Below are 7,997 nucleotides of genomic sequence, written 5' to 3'. Positions count from 1 at the left end.
TCCACATTTTCCTTCCTGCAATTGTACAATTGGCACATTAAACAAATAGTAAAAAACATCAAATATAAATTATTGATGTAGCATTATTATTATTATCATTATCATTATTATTATTATTATTATTAGTAGTAGTAGTAGTAGTAGTAGTAGTAGTCACGTGATGTTGCTGTGATATGTCAGGTCAGTTGAGGTTTTGACACTGTCTTCCTACAAGAGGAGGCAGGATGACAGCGTCATCTGCAGTCCTACTTCCTCTGGACAGTATCTCAGGTGTGTGAGAGTAAAAAAGCCCCCTTATCCTGGCTGAAAGTGTCATGGACATGTTTCAGTATTTCGATTGCTTCTTCAATCCAGCAATGATGTTTGTTGTCCTCTGTCCCAGTGGTGTTTGCTCAGTCCCAATCCATTATGTGGTTTTCGTTTACAGAGATCAGAAAATCCTATTTGAGTTGTTCCCACGATGTATGTTTTATTGCATGACATGCAGGGTATTTCGTATATGACATTACATTTGCTCCGGTTCTATTTTATCTTTGGAGTGGACGAGTAATTGAGTTTCCTGTATGGTTTCATTGGTGTGTTCATATTGTGTTTTGTCCTTGCCCTCTGCACTTTTTCTGTTATGCCCTTGATGTACGATAATGTTACTGTGTGTGCTTTTTTTTATACTCTCACACACCTGGGATACTGTCCCGATGAAGTCTGACTGGCTGCCATCCTGGCTCCACCGGTAGGAAGACAGCGCCAAAACCTATATAAATGAGCTGACCAGACACGTCACAGCAACACCACGTGACCACTCTGAGGACGACCACTAGTGAGTAGTTGAAACTCTCAGATATGAAAACAAACCCTTGGAGTGAAAAAATAATCTAATAACATAAAAGACCAAATGAACCTCATTGCACCATTATGATTATGATTTTTTTTTTTTTTTTCAAACTAATAGTGTAATAATATGCATTGGTTCATAGTACTTAATATAGTACATGAATATCAGACCATCCTTTGCCCTGATCTTTGAACTGTTACACTAACCCTAGTTTGTCAGCCACTTGTTAGCACATGTGCTGATATATGCTGTAATCTCACTTATAGCTATAAAGAAAGCAAAAGAATAACCAGAATATAAAATAACTATAGAAATGTCCCCAACAACATATGTTCCATGCTAATACCTGGCTGTTTAAATTTTAAATTAAGCTTCATGATTTGTTTCAAAGAAAAATAATATTTCTGTTCTTACCGGAGTGGGTATGATCAGCGGTAAGGGCAAAAGAAGAAGAGGTGTCAGGACTACTATAATGTAATTCCTACATTTCCACAAAAAGTTTAACGATGCACAACAGCCAGCCATGATCCAGGGAGCACACAAGGTATGTGAAGTGTCTGCACTATCTCAGACAGTAAAGACAGGGATAGTAGCATAAACCAATGATTGCGATTATGTAGATTAAAAATTAACTCAAGTGTGTGGGGCCTGTATTTCTGAGATGTGCAAGGAATATTTACATTTTAAAGAAGTTTCACTACATTTGTTGGAAATATCATCCTGTGTGTAAAGAAACATTTGATGTTTGAAGAGAAAATGGGTGTGTAGCTTTGTACCAGGATTAATCAATGAGCAGGAGGTAAACCGGGTAGATCACTATGAACAAATGGATTTCCACCACTATTCTTGACCCCATCCACAATGGAACCAATTATGAAAAAAACATCTCCAGTGACATCTATTATGAGAAAGAAGTCTAGAGTGAAGTTTGTAAAAACTCAATTTTCAGTCAGTTACTGTGGAACCTGTAATCCTGTTCATCATCTTTGGTCGCATTTTGAAACCAACCTTGTTCACTTAGTATTTGTGGGGCCGTGTAAGTGAAGATGTTTTCTACAACAGCTCAAAAAGGTCGGACTGCAACAGCTCTCTGCCAATTGACCCATTACATAGAGCAATCTCACTGCATTATCTATTTTAATTCATTATTAAAAATGTGGCTTTTAAAATACCAAATTAAAGGTTCTGATTTGTTTTAGAAGGTACTGACTTTAACTGCCCACTGGAATACGTACATCAATGTGTGGAGATTTTTTCTGTATATGTCGGTGATACCATTCCTGGGCTCCTGGAGTGACAAAGCGCTCCTCATCATTCCGAGCCTGGGACTGGCTCTAGAGATATTGTTTTACATGTGGGGGATTCATGTGGGGTACTTTTTATTAGGTAGAATGATCAGTGGCATTTCTGGTGATACCAGCTGCATCTTGGCCAGTAGCTTTGCATACATAGCTGATATAACTGACAAAACATCTCGCACCTTCAGAGTTGCTATCTTGAAAGCATGTTTAGGACACTCTGGGATCATGGCCAGCATTATCGGAGGCATTTGGATTCAGATACAAGGGTAAGAAAAAGCCACACAAATCACCTTACCTTGTTGCTTAGTTATTTAAGGTCAGACTATTAAACTGAAACTTGAGTGAAATTTGTGTAAAAGTTGCTTATGGTAATATTGTGTTAATCTAAAGAGCAATATTCTATTTTTGTAGGAACATCACCCCATGCTGGCTGGTCCTGGCTGCAAGACTGGCTTCAGCTTTCTACAGTTACTTGTTTGTTTGTGCCGGTAGACCTCTCTGTCAGGCTCTTCAGCACCAGCCATCACAAAGCACTATGGAAGCTGTACTCCACTGGGGAGAGTCAAAGCACTGACTGCTTTCACAAATACAAGCTGTGGCTTTATACATTTTGCTTCTTTGTGGTGGTAGGTGTTCACTATGACTGCAGAGACCTTTATGTTTTGTTTGACCTGAGTTCTCCATTGTGTTGGGGATCGGAGCTCATTGGCTATGGATCAGCAGCTCTACATCTGGCCTACCTGAGCAGTCTACTGGGGCTGAAGATAATGACGCGCTGCCTGGACTCCTGGGTGGCTCTTGTGGGGCTGCTCTCAAACATCTCTGGCTTGTTGGTCTTCTCTGCTGCAAACACCACACCATGACACATGTCAAGGGGCATTCCAATAAAATAAATACAAATAAAATGTTATTATGCCCAAGATTAGATTCATCCAACAAAGGACTAATTAACTCTGTACCTGGAACCTAAAAAAATGTTCAATATCAAATAGTAAACAACAAAAAAAAAATTTAAATAAATAAAAAAAAATATTTAATGAGGATAGTCCCAGGGAGATCTTTTTTTTTTGTCCAAGGGAGTCCTAAAAGCACTAATAGTTAATTTTTAAAACATGTGGGTTTCAATGGGTATGTACTTTTGTCCCACAGTGTGAATATTTGACTTAATGCATAACAAATAATTGTTGTTAATTTAATCTTTCACATAACTAGGCTGTAAGAACCACAATATAAATGATCTAGCTGAAAATCATCAATTTTTGTGATAGTTGGGCTATGACATACAGTAACAACTATTTTAATGTTAAAAAAATACAAAATAATCAAAATACAAAATAATGAGTTCAGGCTCCCAGAACAGGTGTGTAGACCTAATACCCTATCATTATGCCAAATATCAACCAGTGGAAAAAAATGTTTATGCTATGTCTAACATTTTTATATTTTTCCAGGATACAGTCTATTGCTCTTCTGTGTTGCACCATTTATAGTGCTTAGGTTAAAGCTGTCCAAATTGGTGGATTCATCAGAACAAAGTAAGTTTTTTTTTTTTATTAACTTATTAATTAATGTGGTGCTACATCAAAAAGTTAAACTAAAACAACTGGACTACATTTTAAATTAATTTGTTTCAAATGAGGTGCTAGATTGCTTTAGAAGGGCAGATGTTTGGATGTCATGGTAAAGTGTAACTTCGGTAGCTATGAACAGACTCAAAATGGAATATTTTATTGTCATTTTATCTTTTCTTTCATGGTGTGGGTTGAGAAAAAGCTAGTAGAGATCAAATTACGTTCAAATGTACTGTCAATGCTTTAACTTATGTACATGAAGTATTTATCTCAGTCATACAACTAGAATAAAGTAAAAAAGGGAGTTGAGTAAACATCTTTTCTACATTGGGTCCCTTGGGAGGACAAGGTAAACACAACAAGCGACTAGAAGTGAGGGAGCCAGGGGGGAGAACAAAGAGTCTTGGAGAATGTGGCACTTGTAATATAATCTGTCAATTACATTATTTTATAAGTCGTTTATTACATAATGCTTTGGACCAGCTGGCTGGTCTTCTTCAAGGCATGAGAGTAAAACAGGGCACACAGGTGTCCTTTAATATGTACAGTACATGAAATCATATGATTAGTCATGTGAACACAGGGGAAAAAAAGCAACTTGGAAACTTTTAATGTTTTAGCTCTGGTGCCTCCTGGTGGTTACCCCTCAACACCCTGATACAACTGTTATTAGTTTGTAACCTGAATAAAATGATTTCTGCAGTTCAGGGACACTATTTTCTTCCATAGCCTGTGTGGACAGTTTGTGTATTATAACAGGAAATGGTATCTTCAACTCTCTCTTCCCTGCAACTTTGTATTTTACGAAGGGGTTTTCATTCCTTTTTGCTGCCATCTTACTGTTGATTCCTTCCGGTATAATCGGTTAAGGCTGATTAAAGTTTTGTGATTAATCCAAGATGAATGTATGAGAGAGACATGTGGCTGCAGACCTCCACTCACATGCACCTACACATGCTCCAGGCTCTACCAAGATGCCCCTATACTCAGCTCCATCCACATGTAGAGAATAGTAGACAAAACTGCTATCCTAATGCCAAAATAGCATGATATAGGATACAAGTCTGTAATCTCTGGGTTGTTTGTAATTTACACTATGTTAAGTGCATATTATTAACACTAAAAGGAAGGCCAAAACCTTTTTCTGACATAAACCATAACCACAACAATCTAGTATGCTACATTTACACCTTATGTACATTTTAATATCTGTCTTACATTTGTGAAAACAAATTTGAAACTCCTAATTGACATGCAATATGGGGGAAAAATTTTTGAAATGACATTGTTATCTTAAATAACTTTAATAGTAGACTAAAGTAACAACTGATAAAAGGACAGTTTTGAAGGTCTGCAGTCATACTCTCTAGGAGATAAGAATCTTGTTGTTAATTCATTGTTTTGTTGATTTAGCACTTGAGTGTTTGGACCAAAGGTGAACTATGTGACCTTGAGACACAGATGTTGAATGAAGGTGTGATTTACAGTCAGACCTGTGTGAATTATGTAATTATAATCTATGATAGGCCCGATTTATGGATCATTATGTTATAATCTGGATATTTTAAATCAAAATATTCATCTAAAATGACTTAATAAAAGAAACAAGTTCACTGACTTCTACATTAGTAAATGGCAGTGCCCAATGGGAGCTGATGTCACCAAAAACAATCTTCAAATCATCAAAACAAAAAACTGTAGAGCTGTCAGCACCTCTGATGGGTAGCTGCATATTATGCTAGCGAGCTGTAGTTTTTTTTTTTTTTTTCCCTCCCCCATTTGTACCAAAAATGACATATCATCAGTTAAGAAATTTAAATTGGAGAACGAAATACTGAGCAATGGGCATATATCAGAGATGGTGAAAATAGGAATGTAGTGTACATTACAAAATAAGATATTAAAGATTGCTCAGACATGCATGAATCACTCCAAATACAACTGTCGAGAGAGTAAATGAGAAGGAGAAACAACTATAACATGGTTAAAATGTATGAAAAGTCCATTTTACTGTGTTGTGGAATGCTCAGACTAGCCAGCACTAATGAGATGCAGTACTGCTTCCTGTATTAGATCTGCATGAATAAATAATGTAACACCTTCTTACGATGTGCAAAGCCACACACTGTAGAAATGCGTTGCACAGGCATGTTTGTATATGATGATAACACATAAATAATTGTGGTGGGAAAAAAAATATTATTTATATGTGATCGTGATATGTAATTTATAGTGAAATGCAGAAAATGGTACGCCTATAGGTAGGTTTTTTGTGTGTGTGTGTGGGGGGTTCTACATGTCTAGTCTATGGCAGAATGTGTCGCTGTTACCATGGTGACACAATGCACACATTAGCAAAGACTGACAAAAAAAAAGTTTTAAGATGTAAGGTGTTTAATATTTAACAAAAAAGGTGAAATTGTTGGCTAATGTTAGCTATCTTGTGAAAATTATGTTATGTGAGAGGGACTTAGTTTCTCGAAGGTCAGTTTTCAGGTCAGAGGTCAGATTGAGTTAAAATTAGGATCAAATCAAATTAAAGCTAAAGTTTAACTTGGGAGCTTTCAGTGAGCTTCAAGCCCCCAGCTGATTTTTATGACATCAGCTGTAAAGTTTTAATAGACTATCCATGACGATAAGCAGTTGCCAAAGTTGCTGTGGAAAAGTAACTCACAATAACAATTTGTTTCTCAATGTATTATTTAGCACAAACACACCTGCAATTTAATATATGGGAGATTGATACAATTAAAGCCATACTGTCAAACCTTCATTTCTATAGTGACGTGTCCTCTAACCTAACAGAAACTACAAAACAATGGGTATAGTAATAAAACTTGTGCAGAACCAAGACTAACCTGAGTACAGCTAATATTACAGAGGCATGGATCTGTAATAAGATCTTACACTTCCATAGATGGAGGACGATGCTCCGGTCGTGTTTGTACCGTGTATTTCTACCGTGTCTCTGTACCTGTGTATTTGCACCTGTGTCTCGTAGGTCCACTCTGGTGCTTTGGGTGAAAGTTCCGCTTCTTTCTCCATCTCATGTCTTTCTGCTTTAGGCTGCCTAAATCATCCTGAGTTTACAGCAAACATTTTGTATGTGAAGCTGGGGACTGGCACAGAGGGATACACACACACAGCGTCCTCTGTGGCTGGATTAGACCCACCACCCGTGCTTTTACAGAGTTAGTGTGTTAGTAAGTGCATGGAGACATACTCACAGTAAACAGCAGCCAAGTTAAAACAATGTTTAAACAGAAATGTCAACGTATTTCAAACGAACAGACCCTGTGCAAACCTGTGGAAGAGTTGGATTAGGACATGACTACTAGACTTTCAGTTTAGTGTAAGGGTTAGGATCAGAGCCATCACACTCTATAAAGCAGTCCAAATCTGGCCCACGTAGACCAGTTCAGATCAAACCAAATATAAAACATACACACAACCCAAAGATCAAGTCACTTTTCAGACCTTTTTAACTCCAAATGAAACTGCTGAAGGGTTAGTTTACAATAAGTAATATCAGTTTCACCCAACCATAACATGTTTTACCAGCCTATTTAAATCTGGCCCGTATTTAGACCAGTCGAGGCACACACCAAAAACACACAAGGGCCCAAGCCCAAGTGCAACCTGTAGAAATTATGGTGTAAACAATTAATCTGGTCCACTCCACATTTAGACCAGATAAGACCAAGAGAGACCAGCAGTCTCCATAAAAGTGAGCCAATGTTTAGAATATATCCCACTTTTGGACCAGTTTAGGCCCAAAACTAAAGCCTGTAACATAAAATCCTCAGCATATTCAGGTCTTGTTTTGAGATGATTCACACAGAAATGTCACCTACCTGAGTTAAAGTCACCTACCTGAGTTAAAGTCTGCATGAACAGACCAATAAAACCAGTGAAATCTGCAACAGGGAAAGATCCCTGTAAGATTACGTCAGACACAAATCCAATGCCAAAGGGTCAGAACTATTACATTCAGATCACAAAAAAGTGACAGAACACAAGGGCCTCAACCCTCGGACCAAAACTCAAGTCAAAATGAGTGGCTGAGCACTCACAGCAAGAAGGTTTCTTTGTGTGCAGAATCTGCACAGGTGTATGGCAGCAACTTACTGCTCCTGACAGGCTGCCCCAGCAGCACTTTGTTGATGATGAATGGGTCAAATGTAGAGGGAGAATTTCCCTCAAAAATGTCCTACTAAAATATACTGTACTTTAAGATTATTAATATACTGTACCTTAAGATTATTCCAAATGATCAGGTTTTAAAACGATGTG

General features: G+C 37.5%; 1 pseudogene; it reads left to right on the top strand.

Moving 5' to 3' along the window:
• Positions 1-1,355: 1,355 nt before the first annotated feature.
• Positions 1,356-4,573, top strand: LOC110174431 (proton-coupled folate transporter-like; annotated as a pseudogene).
• The last annotated feature ends 3,424 nt before the right edge of the window (positions 4,574-7,997 follow it).

Source organism: Boleophthalmus pectinirostris, unplaced genomic scaffold (assembly GCF_026225935.1).
Source record: "Boleophthalmus pectinirostris isolate CB_2022bp ecotype Guang Dong unplaced genomic scaffold, ASM2622593v1 HiC_scaffold_9, whole genome shotgun sequence".
Classification (NCBI taxonomy): domain Eukaryota; kingdom Metazoa; phylum Chordata; class Actinopteri; order Gobiiformes; family Gobiidae; genus Boleophthalmus; species Boleophthalmus pectinirostris.
This window is presented reverse-complemented; position numbering and strand designations above follow the sequence as displayed.